Genomic DNA, 25,031 nt, shown 5'->3' with positions numbered 1-25,031 from the left:
TAATGTGAGTAACAATGATTCATAATGAACAATTATATGAATCAAGCCAAGTCCATTGACAGCAATTTATGTAAAGAAAGGGAAAATTAAACAAATAATCTATGCCATCTAGAAAAATGCACAACCAAATTAGAATCCCTGATGTCCTGTGAAGGGGGAAAAACTGAGGAACGAAATGCAAAGCCTATGAAATGCTAACAAATACTACAAACTCTAAAGCGAGCTTACATTAATAGAAAAAGGTGTATAATCCAAACATTTATAAACAATAGACACACATGATATATAGTAAATTCACTTGTTAACTCACAAATCAAAGACAAATCTTGACTGATGTAAACAGTGCAGACATTACAGCCATGTGACCAGGAAAAGAATGAGGGGAAGTATGAATCGGCAGCATAAGTGGGGTGTCCCAGAGGCAATCCAGTATTCTGGAATCTTCTGGCCCACCCTAATGGGAGGATAAATTCTTGTCATAGAACTGGGAAACTTGACACCCAGAAAAGTACCAGCAGTACAATGGCATCAGGTATAGTATTACAGATATCAAAATGATTTCTTTTCTTGTACATTGTTAGTTTGAGAGAAAAACCAGGGGAATGCTCAATAGTCAGTGTCAACACATCAGAAAGATTAAAATCTGTTTTGAATTTTCCTTTCCAATCAATCAGATGTGGCATTTTGTATTATTCAATACAGATTTCAAAGGTGCATGCTAACAAATGTAGATAATGATAATAATAATAATAATAATAATAATAATAATATTACTGAAGACTTTATTTGAAAAGGTAATTAAATTAGTTACAGAACTAATCTATCTTGAAGCCTTCTATTTGTTATGTATAATATATACAGTATATACAACATGATGTGAAGAATCTGGCTTGACACTAGATAATTAATTGATTTTAAAAATCAAAGTATCAAGCCTGAAACATATGCACAGGCATCTGTGAACACATAAATATATATAAAATATAAAATATTATCCTGCATTGATATTACTGCATATTTGACAGGACATGGCATGCAATATGATAAAGTTTCCATGCTTGTATAAAACCAGCTAAATGTACCATGTTTTGACGCCATCATAATTCTGTAAACACCACCTCCTCATCTGGACAGTCTGCAATGTGGGATTCTATATATTCTGACTGCGAATTCCCAAATAAGCATGCCCAATTAATCACGGAAGGATATAATAACACTAAAGCATTTTGACACATTTTCTGCTACATTTAATAATTAGGTACATCAACGCTTTCCTTTTTTTCACAACTTGTTATATCTCCTTTTAATCTTTTTATATTAAATTTCACAAATATATGGGTGCCATATTAATTTTTGTGAAAAATTTCTGGCAAGAACCATCAGAATTTCAGGTATGTATGAATGTATACAAATACCAATATACATACATATATATATATATATATATATATATATATATATATATATATATATATATATATATATATATATATATATATATATATATATATATATATACATACACACACACATACATACATGCATAGACACATGCTGATGTTTATGAGAACTTTTTTAAACCTAATTCTCTCATTTTCAGAAGGAGGTGTGCATAAAAAAAACTTTTTTCTGGGTGTGGCTTACAAAAGGATAAAGGCACTATAGCTCCCTACATGTGTCATGTTGTCTCATTAGTGAAATATAACTTCATTGCATTGTAGCTAAGTTGTTACAGGTACTAACCTTATTAAATAATTAAGGCTTACAATACTTAATAGCCTTTGTTCTGTGATTGCTTATGCTAATGAACTCATTTCTTTTCACATACCTGTTTAGTCAGTGTTTTGTTTTACGACTATACCAGACATTCATGTAAATAATGTCTGGTGACTAGATGTTCTAAGACTTTGCAAAGTACTGCACAGAAGCAAAACAAATATATAATTAAAATGCCTAAAAATATTTATAACTTATCTTATAAATGTTTTCTTCATTTAATAAATTCTGTATTACTTGAGCTAGTATTTATAATTCAAGCACTGTTAATATTATCACATTTAGGGGACATCTTTTTCATGATGATGGTTTCTCTGTTATGATAATAATGACCCTTAAATTAACACATTAAATTGGCTAAGACTATTTTTCTTTGGAAAATAAATTTGGTTCTTAGAATAATTTCTCACAGTATTTTATATTTCTTTATGACTATACAGTGATCACTGCTTCATTGACTCTGTCTGGTCTTTTCAAGGTAATCAGTGCTGGCTAAAGGTTTTATATGGTAAATATAGTCACAATGCTTCATCCAAGAAATTTGTATGCTATGAAGATTAAAACTTGAGTCTATGGGTTATGGCACCCATCACCTTGCATGCAAAAACTAAACATTCTCTAATCTGTATGATAATAGTATTTATTCATACTTAAATATTATGTTAATATTATCAACCATTCTTCTCTAGGATGCAGGGATAACACTTTCTGCTCTGTTTGATGTACAAAAATTTGTATTTTTTCTATAATAACCTATATCTACCTTGATTTCTTTTGTAGGAATCGAGAATGATAATGTACTTAGATGAAAATGAATTACATGTACTGGGTCGATTTGTGGGTGTGTCTGCTATGCAACAATGCCTATACCAGTCACTCTGTAGCATTCTTCTTTGGTGATGTGAAAATGGTACAGGGGTCAGTGAGTGAAGGCAAGGCGATATATATATATATATATATATATATATATATATATATATATAACACACATATAAGTACATGGTGATTGGATAAGTGATAATTCAATTCAGGTTGAAGATTTCTCCTGCATCTCTGGTTTCCTTTATGAAAAAGAATACCTTTTGCATATAAACATCTCTGCTGCTGAGAATAAATAATATATAACATCAAAACTGTTGTCAAATCCACACAGAACAAATAAAAATTTGACAAATTTATGTTAAAACATATACTCACATGATAGGGGTATGAAACTGGAGAGTTGTACATTATAGAAATGGTACTTTCTGAAAAGGCAAAACATATTTATAACTGAGTCATGATCCTTAGTCTACCATTTACAGCTCTAGTCTTTATTTCTAGTGGTATTTTGTTTGCCTCTTAACAAGTAAAGATGTAAACATACAAAGATTTGAAAGTGTCAAGGTCAAGTGATTAACAGCATGCATTACCTTCAAATATGTGAGAAGGATGAGGTCAAGTGTTAACTAGCATGCAGACTATCAAAGGTCTGAAAAAGTCAAGGTCAAGTGATCAAACAGCATGCATTACCTTCAAAGATCTGTGGACAAGGTCAAGTGATTAACAGCATGCATTAACTTCAAAGATCTGTAGACAAGGTCAAGTGATTAACAGCATCCATTACCTCCAAAGATCTGTAGACAAGGTCAAGTGATTAACAGCATGCAAAACCCAAGTTTCATTGAGCCACAAATAACATGACCTTGGACTTCTGAATACAAACTCAACAGGCCTTTTCCATACTTTAAATGCAAGCTTCCTGCAAACTCAGATTAAGATAATTGGTGCAAAACACAGATTTTCTTGAGCCACAATAACCTTGGTATTTGACCTTTTCACTCCATATCAATAGACCTTTTCCATATCTTAAATGCAAGCTATCCACAAAACTCTGATCAATGTGTTTTTCTCTAAAACTAAAGTTTTTTTTACTGCATTTATAGTGACACTGACCTCAGACCTTTAAATCCAAAACTAATATTCTTCCTTACCCAAGTACAAAACTATTCACAAGCTTTGGTCTGATTAATTCAGAACTAATGTTGCACAGAAACTATGTCTCTTTTCAGTGACAATGAACTTGACATTTGACCTTCAAAATTGATAATCTTCTTCCTTATCAGATCCTTTTTGGCATTAAGGGTTCCCAGCAGGAGGAGGTAAATGTCAGATGACAATGATGCCTTTTGCTCATAGCACTAAAGAAGTGTCAGGATTTGTTCTATTCAGTCCCATGGTATCCTGAGTAAGTTCTAGTATGTGAGAAAATTCATTCCCCTGTAAATGAAGTGCTGGGAAGGAATAGGCTCTGATATGAAAAACTTCCTGGTCTAAGCAGAGTCAGAGAATTTTGTGGTGAGAAGCAAATATTGGGATCTGCAAGTATACACCTTGATGGTCAGTGGAGGACTCCATGGATGCAATGCATTCCAGACTGAGAAAGTGGTCTCCGTTTTGAAAGATTCCTCTGGCTTGGTGGGAAAAGATCAATAATGTGGTGAAAATTTCAGGTTTTTCTTGGTGATCAGGAATATTTAGGCACAGAATATGGTAAACTTATTGCTCAGAGCCCTCTCAGATCCCCCTTTCTGTAAATGTCTGTACACCTCTTCCTTTAATTTCACCAACTGGATTGGTGAAAACGCATTGGAGTCCCTGACAGATGGGGCTGTTATCAAAACTTTATTTGGCAACCCTCACTCACACTGCAAAGAACCCATCCATCATAAGCGATTCTTGACCAGGCCTCTGAAAGAGGCTTCGAAGAGCACCTAAAGGACCATTCGGTAGACGGATGCACAGCAAAAGAGTGTTTAAATTACTAGGGCTATACTCCTCACCTTTCTTCCTTAGGGAAGGAATGAGTATTAGAAAACTTTCTCCTCTGGGGTTGTCAGCAACTGTATCTTTGACCCTACAGTTGAAAAGGAGGTTTGAATTGAGGCTGAAGTTAGACATGGGTTGTGCTTGTTTAAAGAACTTTGTGGATGGTTTATGAGGGTGATCTGCATTACAATGTTTCCTAGCTCATTGCAACGGGGACAGAAGCAGCTGTAAATTATATGCATTGGTGGTTCTTCTCATCTTGGGAAAATATGATAGAAATTATTCTAAAGATGCAGCTCAGAAAAGGTCTTAACTTCAGGTAAGCAAAACCTTACAGGAGTCAAAGACAACAACATGGCAGATGTGCAGAAGATTTTACAATGCCATCAACAGTGTTATGTATATTTGATTTAATTTATATGTTATTTAATTTATATTTTATTTAATTGCTTGTTTGTTAGTTTTAATTTTTTTATATTCCATTATATGCTATTGTAATTTAACTTTATTTACTGGATTTTACAGTTTCCAGAAATTCAGTTTCACCTGTTTTTTGTAAACGCCTAATAATATAAACTTTGTATCTAATGCTGACCTAGTTCCTGACCTTGATTCAGAATCAGTAAGAATCAAAGTAAACAACTTTTTTTATTTTTTAAAAAATATTCTTTCCCAGAGTGAAAATCATTGGTTTTAATCGAGGCCATACTGTGAGCATGTGATGTTAGGCACGTAAAAAGCTTCTATGTTGTTCTAGAAACATGATAATATGACCCTCATACAGGAATCTGTTTTGCATCTTAAATTGGTGTATAACTGTATTCTATAAAGAATATGGCCAGTCGGGCTTTAAAGCATTGACACTTAAAGGTGTTTTGTTGTGACCAATTTGAGTTGAAGTTTTAATTTTTCTTCAAATTATTTGGATTCCAAAAGATTATTTTTCTCTGGAAATACTTGTGCTCTAAATTAATTCTTGAACAAAGATAGTTATAGAATTGTACACAGAATTCAAACACTTGAATATTATTTTCTACGATTCAACAAAGAACTGTTGACACATCAGTATGATGCTGACCACATCATAAGTCATCCCCTTCCATTTTAAATTTCATCAGGATTCGAACTGTTTCATTAGGACTTTTTATTACTAGGACTTCTATTTTTTAATTCTTGGATTATTGTTGGATTATTTTTGGATTTGATTTGTAGAACCGTAAGTTCTTTTTCTCATTTTTACCTTGTTTTTCAAGGGAAATAAATTGTTAAATTTTACAAAGCTTGTTGCCTTCACTCTTTTTTTGTTGCGTTTTGTAAGAGCCTAAATGTAACAACAAAAAAGGTATATTAGGAGGTTTTAACCACAGCTTCTAGCACACATATTGCAGCTGGATTCAGAAAGGCTTCTTTCAGGATACTAAATGAAGCAGCAGAGAAGAGGTCAGCATGAGAGGTAATGGAAACCAACAACTGAGTTTTTCTGTTCATCAGCTTTGATTGTTTTATTAGAAGGCAGACCCAAACTCCAGTGTCTAGCTGGGAAGGTTTGAGAAGTCATTTATGGGAATGTACCCAGTAGTGAGACTCAGAGGTCATAGGTCATAAAGTGGAGGGAGGAAGTGACCTCTCTCTATCATGATGAGCAATATCCTAGCATGCAGGAAAACTACAAAATTTCCTAAATCATGGATGAGTGAGGAAGTAAATGTAGCAGGAGGTCTGGTCGAATAAGAGTCCCTGAGATCTTTTCCAGACTGGAAAAATATCTTTTTGGACTGTGCACCTGACAGTTTCAGACACAAGTCAGTTCTCTTCATCTAAATTCAATGGGGCTTCTTTCACACCAACCTCAGGAGTGAACAATGACAGACAAAGCATCATTATCATCTAGTACTCTCTGTGTACATCAGAGGAATAGCTACCTCATTATACTGGGGGCAGAGATGATATAGGGGCACTTGTTGCCAAAGTTCCTAACTCCATACAATAAGTAGGGGCTATGTGTGCACTGGAAGCTCCAGTGAGAAGATGAGAAAGCTGGTCTTTCATCAGTGGTATAGATAACAGCCTTTCTGGTTGATACCATCTGAAGCGGGGCTGGTGAAATTTGTGAGCTGCAGCATCAGCTCTATTCTGGGTTCTGGGTCCAATAGTCTATGGAGGCATAAAGGAACAATCCATTTGAGATGATGGGCCCTGCATCCCACAGATAATAATAGGGATAATATGAAAGGCAGAGGGATACCAATCTAATGTCCTTTCCTAGCAGGGATCGTCCTGGGCTTCGCCAATGTCACAAATTGCGATTTTTTTTCCTTATTGGCGACAAAAATATCCCATCTGGCGATTTTTTTGGCGACATACTTTTTGGTTATTTAATTTGTACATACAATCATGGATTTGGACTGGATAAATTAAAAGGCAGAACGAAAGGAAGCCACAAACTTGACTAAGCAATGCATAGGAATCAATCTGTTACGCAAACGATCCTTTGTTCTTATTGACAACCCCATCTTTACAGTGCATTGTTACATCATAATCTGCTTATGCTGACATCTGGGCTGAGTACTGTATGCTGCGATACAGTCAATCATGCTACCGCACTATACCTACAACTGACCGACTTCTGAAGACGCGAATAGAACAGATACAATTAATTGTATGGCTAATCCTTCTGGTTTTTTTTATACATATACCAATACAATAGTTTTGCTGAACCTTCATAGAAAACTGATAACCTTTGAAGTACCGACTACTGTGTATAAATACAAAGCAAATGGAAAAAATCTCAATCACAATTACATCTGTCGCCAGTGCAGCATCTTACTCATTGATCTTTTCCTTTTGCCATCAGTCCTGTGTTACGGCTGCAGAGACTTAAACTCCGCAACAAGAAATTGCAAAAAAAACAACAGTTTTGCATAATTAATAATAATTATTTATTTCTCAAAATACAGGAGTGAAAGAATCCCTAAATTGGGTGTGAATTTATGCTTATATATACGGTCCAATATTGCCAGGTGTTGACTTGTGTAAGTTTCATTCGTGGGAATGGAGATCATATTTTTCTTGTCGAGAAAATTTATACAGCATTCAGTGATCATTCTAGGGATTTAGGAAGCAATTCGCTACAAGCTTTGTGAAGCTAGCCATAAAAGGGGGAGGGGGCTGCTGAGAGACTACTGGCGTCACCTGTCAGCACTGAGGACTGTGAACGTGGATTCAGTAAGATGAACCTCATAAAAACTGACATCAGAAATAAGCTCTGCATCTCATCTCTCGAGAATTTAATGAGAATCAGCATGTACAGATGTGAAAAATTAGACTTTGAAACTGCATTCAACAAGTGGGCAGCCCTAAAATCGCGACGGATCTTCATGTAACACTTTGTAACATTTTGTTAATGCTTGTTGTAATTAAAGTATTAACTAATCCATCTTTTGTAATTTTCATTGCCTGTTACATTAATAGACTAAATTAACACTTGGAAAGATGTACACTACTTTTTTTGGCGACACTTTTTGAAAATTGGCGACAAAATATTGAGGTTGGCGATTTTTTTGGCGACAGCTTTTTAAAAGCCAGGACCATCCCTGCCTAGTGTGAACCCCATAGATAAACTCTGATTCCTCCATAGAATGTGATGGCAGAGTAGGGAAAGGAGAGACTTGGCATGATCAATAATGCTGTATAGAGAGGCTTTTGTATGATGACAGGTAGAAGGTGATGGTGGAAGAGTGCAACATGCTACCCAGTATGTGAGGGTTGCAGTGCTCCACGTCCCTTGGGACTCCTCGAATATTCAGTCCCTCTTTCCAGATGGGTAGTCATGTATTCTTAAGAGACTGGTCCCTTGAATATTCAGTCCCTCCTTCTAGATGGATAGTCACCTATTCTTAAGAGACTGGTCCCACATGGGACTGCCACTCCCGTGTTGGGCTCCATAGCCACAGCAGACGCTGAACAACCATCAACCGGGACATCTCTCATGGGCGCACTTCCATCATCTCTCGAGACTAACGGATGCCAACCTAACCTAACCAATTGTCCCATAATATCTATGGACCCTAGAGCACTCTTCTGACATGCAGAGCTTGTAGTCTTGTAGTGAGACTGAAGAGCCTCTGCAGATGAAAACTAAAGAATTAAAAAGAAAAGCGGAAGGAACATTTCCTCTGCCTTCTGTATGTATGTATGGAATTGTCTATACAGTAAAACCTGTCTTGAGAGACCACTGCTATGAGAGACCACCTGTCTTGAGAGACCAGGTTCTCAATGTACAGATTTAGAGATTATATATTGTTATAACCTGTTATGAGAGACCACTTGTCATGAGAGACCATTATGTTTTGGCAGAAGGGGTGGTCTTTCAAGACAGGTTCCACTGTATTCTAATTTCAGCTGTTATTTGGCACAGGTTAGGCAGTCTAGGTGAGTATCTCAAGGACCTTTCTTGTAGCCACAGTTACTAAAAGACTTTTCCAACATTGTTTTCTGAAAGTATTTTATTCTGGGGGAGGGGTTAACTCATTTTAATTATGCAATACTTACCTGTCATTACTGTGTAGCTAATGTTTCTTCATGCCGATAAATCATTTGATGTTATTAATTCTTTCACAGAGTGGAGAATTATCATGCATCTGTGTTTGGGCATGTGTAGAACTATCACCTTTTTCACAGATGATTATTCTGCTAGGACATCAGAGATGGGTTCAAGGAGGGCATTCAGCAATAGCGACAAGAAAGTATTACACAATTAAAATTAGTTTCACCTCCCCCCCTCAAAAAATAAATTGTAATAGCTGCAATTCCTAATCTGCCACTATTGTGTACCTGAATTTGCAAGTTAGGTGGGTAGTCTGATGCTCTCATCATAACTGATCTAAAACAGAAAATGGAATGTACTTACCATTCAGAGTGATATCCATGTTATAGAATATAGGTGTCTCTCAAGGCCATACTATTGCTCCAATGATAGGTCCCTAAGAAAATAAATTCAAAGTTGTGTGTGGTGCACAACTGCCATAACAGGAGAGAGCAACACACTACTCAGTGCACAAGGTAAGCTGTACACCACCTCTCTCAGGAGAGAGCACATGCTGCCTGGAATATGAAAAGTGACCGATGTCTCCCTTCTGAGTGAGGAGACACTAAGTTTAATCCCTCCTTCTGCAGGGATCACAGGACACCAATGATGCTAACAAGTGAAGTTAAAGTGAGGAGAAAAGCAGTGGGAATGCAAAATTGCTGCCATCATGAAGTCCTCCAAGGAGGGGTGATTAAGGTAGGCCAAAGAGGCAGCTCTAAAAATCCTGGTTGACAAAGGCGAGAAACAAAATTGTAATTAAACCAGAGACAGCCTGTGTCACTAGACAAGGTGTGAATCTCACTGCATCTTCTTGCAGATGCTGGAGCAAGTAAATAACAGTAATGAATAGGAGGTCCTGAAGGAGGCCTCACTCAATGGTCCAATGGGGCTTTGGTCAAGACATTTAAATTGCAGCACTATAAGTATAACCCTACTGATCATCGTTTGTTCTCAAAGGCACAAAAGGAAATCAGCCATGGAAGTTACAGAGATAGCTAGGATCAACATGCTTCCTACTGTACCAATCACAGAAGATTCTCCGCCTGGCATCATAGACTTTAGATGATGAAGATCTCCTAGCCTGAATGATGCCACTGACAACATGGCCTGGCAGATACAAAACGAGTGTGAAGATGGAGAATCTGGACTGTTGTGTAGGAGGAATCCCCTGTGTTGCAACAGAAGATCCCTCCTGTGGAGTTAAGACAGGGGTCAATTTATCAAAAAGTGTAGAATATCACTGTACCATGATCGTGGAGACCTCAGTGGGACTATGAGAATGATATGAGCAGTGGAAGTTCTGACTTTTGCAGAACTTGAGGTAGTAGTCAGATAGGTGGAAAGGCATATGCGAAAACTGGCAATCCCACTGCCAGCTGAATGCATCCATTGCCCATGCACTTTGGTCTGGGACTTGAGAGATGTAAAAGGGAAGTCTGCTGTTGAGTCTGATGGCATAAAAAGTGAGTAAGGACTCACTGAGCGATGATAAGTCTATTCCATGAGGACTGTTTTGCCTGAACTGGACAGACTGTCAGCTAAAACTATCTTCTTCCCTTGAATGTGGTGAACTGAGAGGATGAATTTCTCTGAGGATTTCCAGCAGAGGAGGTTCCAGATCTCCATGCAAGAGAAGGGGCATGTGTGAAACCCTGATATTTCTGAGAGTTGAAATGTCCAGAGTCTTCAAAAAATCTGAAGAATTAAGCCCTACCTCCTGCCTCCTGATTTAACATGTAAACATATTTTGGCCCACATCTGTAAAACTTAATTGCTGACCATTACATGTTCCCCCCACCACCAAATAGTTATGTGGACATTTTAGAGCCCTCCAGTTATAAGGGAGCACCACACCCATAATCTGATGCATTGGTTAAAAGATAGGAGTAAGGGTCAGGTGCATGATAAGGGACCCTAGTCAGCAATGTCTCCTGATTCATCCACCAGCACAAATGGTGATGAAAGTCTGAACCTAGAGGATTCAGAGCTGATATAAAATATCTGTGTGGTTTCCACCTTGTGTGAAGGAGCAACTGTAGTAGGCACATATGAATACATCCTAATGGAACCAGATCCATAGTGGCATTCAAGTTTCCAAACCTGGACAAGTAGAGGAAAGAAGGCAATGATGTTCTGACTTGCAGCACCTCTACAAGTACCAGGATTCAATCTATGAGATCTAGTAGAACTCAGACTAAGTTCTGCTTCATGAGGCAATGCATTCCCATGTAAATGAAGTCCTGAGATGGAAAGAGTTCTGACTTTCTGAGTTACTGTGGACAACAACAGAACAGATACTAATGGAGGAACTGAACACGAACATTGTGGATCAGCCAATTATCTAACTACTGGAGAATCTGCATTCCCAGTAATTGGAGGTATGCTGCTACTACTGACATAAAACATGTGAGGACTGTATGTGGAAGAGATTCCAAACAGCAGAGCCCAGAACTGAAACAAAGCCTCCTGGTCTAAGCAAAACCAGAAGTATATATAGTGTGGAGGAAATACTGGGATATACAAATGGGCATCCTGAATGTTCCTCAAGAAGAAAATGGTTTAAAGGGGAGAGATCAATTATAATGCAAAACTTTCAACTTTTCTTGGTAACCAGGAAGATTCCAGAACTGAATCCAAGAGACTGATCGTTCAGGATCCCCTTGAATGCTTTCTGCAAAAGAGTGTGCACCTCCTCTCTCAATTTCACATGGGGTCTTGAATGAGCAGGTTGTTCCAGAAACTGGAGTTGGCAACCCTCCCTCTTGAAGGAAATGGACATAACTATCATCCTTGATGTCGACAAAGCCTCTGAAAAGAGACTTAGACAAGCACCTATGGGGATGTTCAGAAAGGGATGCAAGAAGGCAGTAAAGGGTTTAGGTCCTAAGGATGTTTCCTCTCCTCCTGTATTAGAAAATGAAGTTGGGTAAAAGAAATTCCTCTTGGAAGAGTCTGAGGCATCAATTACCTGTACACAGTGAACTCAACTTGTAGTCTGAGGTGCAATTTGGAGTGGGGCTGCATCTGTTTGAAAAACTTGTTGGTCGGGCCCTGATGCCAATTCGCATTCCCATGCTGCCTGGTCAATTGCAATGGACCAAGTGCAGTTGGGAAAAATCGAAACTGACTATCCAGTGAGTCTTGAGATGCCACTTTAGAGGTAAGTCCCTTGAAGAGGGTCTTGGCTTCAAATGGAGCAGCACTTAGGAGATCTTTACTTTACGGTTAAGCAAGACCTTTAATGAGTCCAATACAACATCACAGGAATATGCAGAAACTCCACCAATAGTGCCATTGAGAGAGAAAGCTTATGTGTAGACATCCTGGTGACAGCTTCCAGTGGGCATTGTAATGTGGCAGGATTCAAAGAGAATTCTATCAGCAGACTAAATAAGACAATGTCAACATGTGAAGATATGGTGATGAACAAACCCGACTTTCTGTTCCAAGGATTCAATTATTTTGATGAGAAAGCATGCCCAGGCTCAAAATGAAAATAATCATTTTTCTCTTTCTCTGGATAAACTAGCATCCAACTGGGGAGGCTTAGGAGGCCAATCTGGGTAATGTACTTGGTAACTGACAGTAGAGACCTGGGTTCTCAATGTCAAGGAAGAGAATGGACAAGCCTTGACATTGCCATATGCAATTTTGGCTTGTGGCAAACCTATGAGAAGTTTCCTCAATCTTGAAGGAATGAGAAAGAAGCAAAAGGCTTGGTTGAGGTTGTGCCAGAATTATTTTCCAAAATGGAAACGATCTTCTTGGCCTTGTGCCAGGTGGTTAAGGCAATAGTCAGGCCATATATTTCATTTACAGCCTTGTCAAAGGACCAGACCATAAATCTGTCATGCAACTAAGAGGGAGGTGTTAGCTTGGTAGGTGTCAGTGGTGCTGTTTCAACAAGGATAGAGAGGACATCATCATCGACTAGCATACTCTGAATCAGGGATTGGTTGGGCATCAGAGAAGGCATCTGCAAATTCTGTACCACTTCCAATAATTCAGAGTGGTATGGAATGGGGAGATGGGATCACCGGTCTGCCTTGGATGACATGACACCTCCAGCCTTCCAAATGACCTGATGAGGAGTGATGACGTGATATGAGCCACATCATCACCTCTACTATGTAGGTAGGGTCCAGTAGCCCACACAGGCATACAGGACCAATGACCTTGATGTGATGGGCTCCACGTCCTATAAGTATTAGTTGGGATAATAGGAAAGGGGTGGATATCAATCCTTTCCCCTTCCCTAGTCTGAGACCAGTGGGCATCCTCCCATACCAGCACAGGATGGGTTGGTAGGAGAGGGGTATCAGTCTGTAACTATCCCATATCGTTAAACATCCTCGACTGATTCATAACTCAAAAGGGTGCAGTGCTGATCCTTTTCATCTGAAGGGCACAACATGCTAACCTTAAAATGTTGGGAGTGGTGCACCACCTCCATGTGGATGCAGGTAAGAAGCTTCTCTGAATATGTGCTGGGCACCACATCCTTTTAAGGTGGGAGCAACATGCTTGTACAGTACTCCACCTCCCTAATAGGATGGTGCAATATGTGTGTGGTGCTCCATCTCCCTAACAGGACTGAGCAACACACCTGTGTGGTGCTAACATCCATAACAGGAGCAAGCTGCCTGCAACATGAGGAGTGTTTGACATCTCCTCCCTTCCAGCGAGACTTTGAGCAATAGATGCAGTCTAGACAAGTGTCCCAAGAGCCCTTCTTGCTGCTACACTGCCCTACTGACTGCCTTAACATTATTCTGATGTTTTTAAAAAAGAAATAATTACATTATATGTGAATGTCACATATAATCACGTGTATATTAATCACATAGCTGTATACAATGCATACTATGTGCAATCCTGTGTAAACAACTGAAGACCTGTTTTACCTGCCAATTTCCTTTTGTTGCAACCTTTTACTGAGGAAAATAACAACAAAAATGCAGATACACATGCAATAACAGTTGATTTTTTCTTCTCTCTTCTTGCAAATGCACAGACTTTATTAACAAACATGTTGAAGAAAACAATGACAATAACAACAAGATTCTTAATAGAGAGAGGTTACTGCACAATCCCCTCACTGCCCTTTAATGTTAAGCAGGTTGTGATGTTATTCTTTAACACAAGTACTTACAGATACCTTAGTTATGTATTCAGAAGGAAAATAATGTACCCAAACTCTATGCTTTTTAAGGAACTGAATTCCAAAAGGAAGAAAATGTTACTGGAACATAATTTAAATTACAGAAAGGGTAGTGTAACACTAAGATTCAGCTTAATTATTAGAAGGGAGACTACCAATGCGTTAATCACTTGCTACAAGCAATTTTCTCTTGTGAGATCTAGGGATAATGTACATACAGCAAGGTGTTCAGGAAAAAGATGACAGTTCTACACATGCCCCAAGACAGGTGCATGAGCAGTCTGCATCATAGTGACAATTCTTCAATTTGTGGGAGGATGTATCTGTATCAAATGGACATGGGGGGGGGGCATGAAAAAGCAGAAGCTACACAACAGCAGCAGATAATTAACTGCTGCTATTAAAATAAACAAATTGCAACAGAGAAATATTGATCACAATATATATATAATATGTCACACATGAGTACCTAACTGTGTATCTATGGTATGCAATATGCACACCAATAAAAAGCATAAGATAAAAAATGAAACATCACCAGTTTTTTTTGTTGTACTAAGTACATGTAAGATATTCAACTGTTAAACTTTATTAAATTTGCATAATAACAGCGCAATGCACAGTAACAAATATAAATTATGCATATTGAATCTGTATTATTTATATTTCTCCATTGTTGTATGCTGTGTGATTGTATTTTGACTTGACCTTGTCCAAAATCAAGTTCTTTATGTTCCTGACTAGCAAGTTACACCAGGTCTACCTGACATTTACAACATTCTTTATTATAATTTTAGTAACATACCACATGTAATTAAAACTTAGCATGTTCTAGAAATGATTTTTTTGTCCTACATCCTGGCTCTTCTTTTGTGTCTTAGTATTTTATATAATCTTGTTAATTTTAAAGATTATTCATTCCTGCTATAACATCTTTAGCAGAAATGTGTCTTACTGTTGTGTTCAGTATTACATTTGTGTAGGATTTATTTATTCAAATTATTTATTCACTAGAAATACAAAGTGCTCTTAAACAATATTCTTGGACAGAAACATTTACTTGGAATTATAGTAAATTCAGACAAGGATACCTTGGATTATATTACTTTGATTAATTAGAAGGCTGTTGGTTCATCATCACACTTCAGGGCACTGGTACATTAGAACTTTCAGGACTACAGGTGCATCAATGATGTCAGTGCTGGATCTTATTTTGAACACCACTGGAATTTAATTAGAACTTTATTCATTAGAACTAGTGATAAATCTTTTTGAACTATATAGGATTTAATTCGCAATATTGTAAATTCTTTTTCAATTTTTACTTTGTATTATAGCGAAATGATTTAATGAATTTTTTAAAAACTTGTTGGTTTTCTCTCTTTTCTATTACTTAGTTTAAGATCATAGAGTCATAATACTATAAAACAATTAAAAAAATCTGCTGACCAAAAGACCACAATACAGTATAATATCAATCAATAAGCAATTTTTCTCTCATTGCTTGACCACATGGCCATTAACATGGAATCCTTGAAAAAGAAAATGATGGCTGTTCTGCGCATGGGCATGCAGGGTGAATGGATGGACTGTGCCTTGTTGTCAATTTCCACTCTGTGGGAGGATGTATTCACATCAAATGGTTCTTGTTGTTGTGGGGTCTAACGCCATTTTTCAGCACACGATAGGCTATTCACGGCGGCCAGTATTAATGGTGGAGGAAGAACCTGGGAAAACCCCAGGAAGAACCACCGAAAAAACGAGAAGCTACTGGCAAGTTTTCTCACATACCAAATGGAATGAAGTTTTTTGGCATGAAATGAGCCATGTAAAGACACTAGAGCAGTTCCACTTGAAAAATAATGCAAGTGGCATGGAATGGTTGAAATTATCATGTCAGAAAGATCCCTGTTGTGACATGTGATGTATAACTGTGTTGGAAATCATGGAGCAATACCCAATGATTTTGATAGTAACTAACCTCTTCTCCTTAAAGTGAAATATTAGGTTTGCTATTGAAGAAATTGAAGCTTGTTGATGAGTGACATCTGTGTATCAATTCTCTCAGAACTGAAATGCTGAACTGCTTTCCATGCAATGCTCTCCTAAGAGAGCCAAGAATGATGCTGGAGTTTGCTTGTAAAAGGAGGAAATGTACCCTTGACCATTTAAGCAACATGGGGATCACCATGTCCTGGGAATATCTAAAGCAGGGATCTCAAATATGTGGCCCATGAAGTTATTTGGTGTGGTTTGCAATGACATGCCGAATTTGTAACATAATGAATAAAGCAAATTTTTTCTTCACAGCCAGCCAGTTCTGGTATAAATTTTATTGTTATATTGTTTACTTCTTGCTTCCAACATTTCAAGTGGCTACCTTTTATAGGAACCACTTTTGCTGCATGAAAAGTTTTGAGTGATGCTGCCCTCAGGCCAATGTACTAGTTTTCATGTGGCCTTGTGGTAATTTTAGTTTGAGACAACCCCCCCACCCCCACCCCGGTCTAACACAAACTCAAGCATATTGTGGGCCAAAGATTTGTCTGACCTGAGATGTACAATCAGAACTATTCTGCAAGACTGTACCTTCACCTTCTGAATTTTTCTTGGGATCAGAATTGTCAGAGGAAAGGCATAAGCCCACATAACCTCCCAGCTGATCAAATGGACACTGACAGCCCAGGCCTAAGGGTCGGGAAACAGCGAGACAATGGTGGGCAGTGTGCAGGTCCACCTTGTCCCTCTGAGGTATATCATCAGTCTGTTTGAAATGGCACAAACTTGATCAAATACAGATGGATGGAGAGACCATTCTATACGAAGCAGATGGCCACACCCTAGTAATGAAGTGGCCAGTATCAATGCACCTGCCCTGGATATATCAGAGTTGTATGTCGATCTGGTATTGAGCACACCAAGGAAGTAACTCATAGCATGATACAAAGCTCTGGTAATTTCATCCCCTTGTTTGTAAACGTAACTTACCAAATACCAAACTGTCTGATATGATCAGTACCATCTGTGCATGTATGAGCTCTCAAAGCATGGAAAGTGCAGAGAATGGCCTTCATTTTCAGAAGGATGGTATATGTTGTTCCTTCTTCTGTACCAATGACTCGCTGATGAATGAGGAAAATAATGGCAGCAAGTGGATGCCTCAGCCTAACAAACCAGCATCTGCACAGATTGTCCATAGCTTCTGGTTAGGGTGCATCCAGGACTATTCCTGGAAGCCACTCCTAATCTTGCCACTGGAATAGGCTGGCAAAGGCTGCACTAGGCTGACTGGTTGAGACAGTCCAGATGAAGATATAGAGCCAGGTCATCTGTTCAGCCAGCAGACTTATCTAATCAGCTGAAATGGTGTAACCTCAAATAACTGACAGAGCTGTCAACTAATGAAGTTTGACAGTATAATTTTAATGAATCTTGTTCAAAGTATCCATAACTGAGTCGGCCAGATGGCTAGATTAACTTGTTGGCAGTACAGTATACAACATCTGGTACTGGTTATGCAGGTCATAACAACAAGTGAAGTCAAGTTGCAACCACAAACATCTGGTCTCACCTGTGCTATAGTTATGCATCAGCTGGAAGATGGGCTGGAAAGTGGGGGGGTGGAGAAGCCACCTGGTATTGTATGATTCACCATCTGACATTCATGACGACAATCTGATCAACTCTCCAGGAGTTAACATATCTGATGTAGCTTCTCATATAAATGGACACTCCAATAAAGCATGGGCAGAATTGACTGTAAAGGTTTCTTTGGAGTCAGATTTAACTACTGCTGTTTGTGCTGCTCGTGGAATCTTCATTGGAGTGGGGATCTCATCATGGTGTCCTTCACCAAGCTAGCCTGAGATTCTAAATTGGGATAGACTTAAGATGTCTTGGTCCAAAGTTTTATACAACCTCTTTTTGTGGCCCTTATGTCATTTCTTCATTATGCCAAACTATATATTTTCAGCCAACAAAGCACAAACACTGCAAGGATGTGACAATAAGCATTGCATACAAACGATGCATGTGTCATGGTTGTGACTACAATATTAAAATATTTGCATTTCTTGCATTTCGTCAACATTCTCTTAAGAATAAAAAGAAAAAATGAAATGCATACAAACTATTTATAATTATTTGATTTGCACTCAAACGCCAATACTGGATCAAAAATCTTTTCACTGAAATCATAACTGATTCCCACTTTCTCTATCCCAAACATCACAAATGATCTCAAAACAATCTAACTTTAATTATGCAGACCTAAACATGACACCAGTGACCTGTCATCTCAGCTCAGTTCATATTGATTTTACATGTGCAATATTACTGGCTGATAAGGCATAAACTGTAGTCAAGCAAGGATCAATGATATTGTTTCTTTACGTTATTGCCTTTCTCTGTCAGTGTTAAGCTTATGTTAGCCACTTGTGTTTTAAGAGTAATGAACAGTTCAGCACAGGTGGGTAGGATATGGAAACCTGATTTAGCTATAAATCTGTGTGATTATGTCAACCACACCTGGCATTAAATTGCCTCCTTAAATTCTCTTTTCTAAAGCACTCCCATAACTTTGCAAATGACTTGAGAGTAGTAAAATACAAACTGACAGATCCAAAGTTTTCAAATGTCATGAACAAAACAAAACCGATCAATATTTTAAACAAACGCAAGAAATGGCAATAAACAACAATTTGTACATATGTAAATAAAAACTACGTTTAAACCCTTTTCCTACATATAGCCAAACTGACAAATACAGACTACAATTTGAGCTGATGTTATAGTCAGAAATTGCAAAAGCAGAGGTGTATACCACAATTGTTCAGAATTTAACTCCTGAGCATTCAGAAACTGTGAAATTGTTGGAAACCTCAGAATAATATAGGGCCCTCTCAGGCACATGGAACCTGAGTCAGGACTTGCAATTTTTTTTAAAAAGTCACTTGCACTGGACCAGTGTCTGAAGCATATCTTCTTTCAGCACCATAGTTACAAACATAATCAATATATGTACATATAACATTTATGAAGTAATATAAAGCATATTTGTGATACATTTAGCAAATTTAACTTAATTAGTTTTCATTATTTATTGATGAAAATTAAGAAGAAAAAAACAACTGATAATATTGGAAGATATATTAAGTTCTGCAGATTAGTACATGAATTTCCAGAAATATAACAGGTGAATCAAGAGAGGACAAACAACTCAGCTGGTAGTATAAATTTCAAAAGTTTTGGAAGTACCTTCAATATTAACAATACTGACCAAAACTGAACTTTCTATATGAAATCATTGATAGCCATCAGGTCACATTTAATATGACTTTAGTGGTTGGACTGTACTGACAGACCACCAACATGACAGCCTCCATTATATTGCCTTAGGATGTTTACCAATGTGGCATATCATGTAACAACCTACATGCATGCAAATTGTAATGTTTATTGCATATTATCTAGTTTTTATGCAACACAATTACTATGCAATCAATCAATTATATCTATTGCTTGTCAAAATGCAATAAATCATCTGGTTTATTTTAGGTCTTATAAATACTTTTCCTGCAAGACAACTTGGACCAATGCACAATCCATTTACCATTTCTTTAAATAATGTATCCTTTTCCACTTATTACCTTCTGTACATGATATGCACCTATACTACACTGATGCACTTATGAAACCTGTATGCATTAAGTTGCCAAAAAAGTGTGGTTTGATGGCTACATTTAAAAACAAAAACAATAAAAAAACAGGGATCATAGACCGGAACAGACTTATTTGCAGGGTAGGTGGGTAATCGTATTTAAATGAAGTATAAAGCAGAAAATAGTGTCAATTGCATCCTGAATTTCATTTTGATGACAGTGACATCCCGAACCCCCTCAAAAAAAGGTAAAGTCAGTCAGTAATCAGAACCATTTTTTATTTGGTCTTATAAACAGCCTTCAAACCTCGTCTCTTTTACAATTTCCACAGACATAACTGGTCATATAAATAATCAGTCTCACAATATGAGACATCAATCCTGATATTTATGATCTGTGGATTTGACTACACGTCAGAAACATCAGGATGAAAAACTTATATTGCTGGACTAAGCAACAATCTGGTGCATTTTTGTCACACGGTATGATTTTGATTTCTGTTGTTAACATAATGCTTACGTTATTCATGTGCTATAACCAATTCTAACTAAAACGTGTCTGTGTCCATGCTATATTATACCTCCGTCTGTTTTGCTTTTGTTTTCTTTTGTTTTATTTTTATTTATCTTCATCGGTTTGTTTTTTTTGGGAGGTCTATTTGTATTTTAATTGAAAGCGGAAGTCAGAACAATTTCTGATATCATCAGATATTAGATTGTCGTGAAGTGCATCACACTTCAAATATACGTTTTAATACATGCATTATGATCGAGCAAAGTGAGGTCGTTTGAAATTATCAAAATGTAGAAATATAATTTCAACACGTTCATTCAAAACAAAACGATTGGGCAAAGGAGGATGGGGATCGTTCCCAATCACGTACCGGACATTACCAAATATTGCAATGTTTTAAGTCGCAAAAACAAAAAGATCTCCTTTTTACAATCCATTATTAAAAACAAATTAGCTGGAACAATCGATTAATATAACTAGAAAAAAAAAACATAATGTTACCTTATCAAATGAAACGTTTTTCTTAAAAACAAATCTCTGTCGAGGTAAACCTTGCGGTCATAGGTCTACTGTATAATAGATACATCCGAATGCAATATTGTCAGTAGATACATCCGAATGCAATATTGTCAGTCAATTACGTACGGTTTTGTTTGAAGCAGCGTGTGCTAGGGTTGCAAAACAGCTATATCTGACTTCATGTAACGTATATACTCTAAATCATCCTTTTAAACCAAACAATTCATCGAATTCCTTTGGGACTGATTACTTTTATAACTTCACAAGAGAACATCATGTGAAAGATTTTTTTTTTTAAATACAAAAAACATTTATGACACAAACATGTTTAATCAGTTAATGAGCATAAACGAGTTCATGGCATTGTTTATATGTTGTTCAGTCTTTGTTGGCAGTTTTAAAAGCTATTTTAAAAAAATAATTTCTTACTTCATAATGGACATTACAATATTAAATACATACAAACATTTATTTAAAAGTTTTAAGTTAAGAATCATTATTAATTTGTTAACGAAGTTTCATGTGCCAGATTGTTTAGGTCCTAATTATTTTACAACACTTGGTTGTTCTAAAAAAAAAGAGAAAAAAAGAACACTACTTCCACCACCAAACGAACAATAATTTTGAACTAAGCGTTTCAAAAGAGGATGTTGCTGATAGATACCAGAAACTATCACAAAACAGCAGTTTGCCAAAACACAATATTTATGTTCTAATTGTGGTTGACATGAAATGACTCAAACAATAAAAAAATTATATAATCTAAAATGTATAATTAGTTTGAAGCAGTCTGAATGTTTAGCTTAAATGTAATTTATTGACAAGATTACAAATATATATATATATATATATATATATATATATATATATATATATATATATATATATATATATATATATATATATATATATATTGTCTGTAAGTTTAAATTTTTTAAAATTTCATTACATGTCAAAGTAATGTAATTTTGTTTAGTAGAAATTTGATATTTTCCAGAAAATTCTGTTTGACCTGAATCTTTTCATAAATACCTAATAATAGAAACACTGTTTCTATTTTTGACTTAGTTCCTGACCTTGATTCAGAAATCACTGAGACAAGTAAACAACTTTCTATTTTTATTTTATTCTCACGAAAATGATTGTTTTTTTTGTTTTTTATCGAGGTGGGAGTATGTGACTTTAGATTGTAAACAGCCCTATTTCGCAATTATGGGTTTTCCGAAATTGCGCAGTAGTTAGATTTATTAGTGATTTTCATAGAGATATTTTTTCAGTTTGGGCTTTTACATTGGACAATGGAAAAGTGTTTGTTTGTGACCAGTTTGGAGTTACATTTGAATTTTTATTAAAAATTTTTGGATTCTAAAATAAATTTTCATTTTCCTGGAAATCTTTGAGCGCTCATAATGAATTCTTGGACAAAGACATTTATTTAAATTTTGTTCGGAAATTCAAACACTAGAATATTATTGTCTGTGGAATTACAAAGAACTGTAGACGCTACAACGCCATAAAGGCTACAGTATACATCATCGCCTTCCATTTCGGGACTCGAACTTGAACTTATTAGAACATTTCATTATTAAGACTTCTAAAATGAAATTTGTGGATTATCCTTGGATTAATTTTGGATTTGATTTTTAAAACCATTAAGTTCTTATTTTTTCATTTTTACATTGTTTTTCCAGGGAAATAAATTTCTTGTTAAATTTTTCAGATCTTGTTGTTTTCACTCTTTCTTTTGTTGCTGTTTATTAGAGCCTAAACACGTAACATAAGAATATGTGTGTGTGTGTGTGTGTGTGGATGCATGTATGTATGTGTGGAAAAATGACTGGACATAAGTTTTCACCTTCTTCTCCATTATGAATGTAAATAATTAATTAACGAGCATGCAGGCAAGAGTTCTGGAAAAGGTCAAGACCGGTGATGTTTAGTGAAATAAGACGGGACAAAGAAGAATAGAATTGGTTTGGTCGGGTACGTACAATTCAAACTGTGGTTATAATAGAACAAAACGTAATCATGCTGTTTGTGAATCTTTTTGTGTTAATACAAATATCTGCATTACTTTTTGTAGCAACATGTTTGTTTCTGACTTGCAAAGTTTCTTGTCAAATAAAAGTGCATCAGTATGGATATTAATATTCATTATTAATAATCTGCTATCAAGCTCATTTCCTGCCCTATTAAACGGTCTGCATTGACAAAGAAAACGATGTTCGTTTTCTATTAGAAACCACCTAAACAGGAAGGATTGGATAAAAGAATGCACCTAAATAATCATAAATGAGCGACTTGCAATTGTGTGTTGACCGGCTTAATAGCACAGAAGCTTGCCTACTAGCATAAGCATTAATTCGAGCAGAAATATTGCGCTCGGTAATTTTTTTTAAGGTTAGTTTAGAAACTTTTAGATCAACTAGTTCTTATGGATTGTGGCGGACCGTTCCATTAGTCGATAGGTTTTATATTACAAAACTATAGTCAAGTAACAGGAAAATATAAAACTAAAAAGATTTGAATACTCGAAAATATAATTTATTTCTCTAAAATGCAAATCGAAAAAATAAAAATGATTACATTATGGTGAATGATTTCCTAGTTCTAATTGTTACATTAATTCCAAAAGTTTCGAGTAATCCGAATGATTTCCAAATGTTGATATATCGTACACTCGTTAGGGCGACGTACCAGTCAGCTGTTTAACAGGCAGATAAGATGTTCTACTTCACATTCTATCAGAGGCTAATAACAGACATTAGTGATGTGACTGCACTGAGAAACTGAATGAATCTTCTATGCTCTGTTTAAAAAAAAATACTACATTAATTTTATTCAACACCAAAGATATTTCAAATGATTGTATTGTAACGATGTGTATTAACACTACAGACGAATCATTACGTTGTGATCCCGTACAGCTATTATGTATCCAAATCGTCTTTAATTAATGTAATAGCACTTTAATTTCAACAAATACTTAAATTAAAGAAATGAATAAATTAAGGGACGCCCGCAGAATTATTTTACGGGGTGTTGTGGGGGTGGGCAAACATATAGTGGTCAGCTATTAAGTTTTACAGATGTAGCACAAAACATGTTTAAAAGTGAAACCGGGAGAGGGACGCCTATATGAGGGTGCCCATGAATCAATCCTCTCAATATAACTCTTCCAAGACTGATAGTACTACTAAAAATGTTCAGTTCTACGAAATAATCATGTTCTGTTATATAAAATACCAACACGCGTTAGAGGGAATACAATAAGAGGTTTGAATAAATCATCTTAGTATTTCGGAATCACTCTATCAGTGAACAGATCATCTGTTCTAACACCGAATGGTCATAAATAAGGTCAGCTTTCTTTCAGAAGTAATGTCTTGGAGCTAGGTCACCTGATGTTTACCTTATTTATAGTATATCTCAACCTTGGAACTTTATAAACGATTAGACGCACATAATACATGACTCATCTCTCAGTGTGAACTTAATATTGATAATGAATTTAACGTTTAAATATGATTAATTAAATAACCCTTACGAACTATAATAATAAATGATAATATGCATAATATAGGTATGCATAACAGTTGCTATATAATATTTTTTGTGTGTTAAAAAAGAGGTTCTACGCTGATATTAAATGATACTGTTCGAGGTTCTCAGATTGTGAAGCACGGTGTCTCCTGAACAAGGTGGAGGTAAATCGGTTATATAATCCTGAGCCTGGTTCTTGACAATAAAACTACAGGGATTTTCTTTCTCTCACCTTTCTGCGGGTAGGCCATCCAGTTTCAAAATAAAGTGCTTCTCTGCTAGAAAATTTTGGCAAAGCAGAAACTATTCTGGCTGCTTCAAGCTGTACGATATCAATTTTTTCAGAGTATGACTTAGTGCAGGTAAACCATTTTTGAGTTGCATATTCCTGAATTGGGCGAACGTAAGTCAAATAAATTATATTCAGAATATGTTTCGATATTGCATATTTGAACTTCTTCAG

The 25,031-nt window shown here is 36.4% G+C and overlaps 1 long non-coding RNA gene across 1 annotated transcript; it reads right to left on the bottom strand.

The window, feature by feature from the left end:
- Positions 1-2,972: 2,972 nt before the first annotated feature.
- On the bottom strand, positions 2,973-21,091 carry LOC149808505 (uncharacterized). Its single transcript, XR_016419833.1, has 3 exons — positions 21,008-21,091; positions 15,425-15,556; positions 2,973-3,023 (listed from the first exon to the last, which is right to left on the bottom strand). It is a non-coding gene; the product is annotated as an uncharacterized LOC149808505 (long non-coding RNA).
- Positions 21,092-25,031: the final 3,940 nt, after the last annotated feature.

Source organism: Sinohyriopsis cumingii, chromosome 1, assembly GCF_028554795.1.
Source record: "Sinohyriopsis cumingii isolate HCF-2022 chromosome 1, ASM2855479v2, whole genome shotgun sequence".
Lineage (NCBI taxonomy): Eukaryota > Metazoa > Mollusca > Bivalvia > Unionida > Unionidae > Sinohyriopsis > Sinohyriopsis cumingii.
Note: the sequence above shows the minus strand (reverse complement) of the source record. Positions and strands in the feature narration are given on the sequence as shown.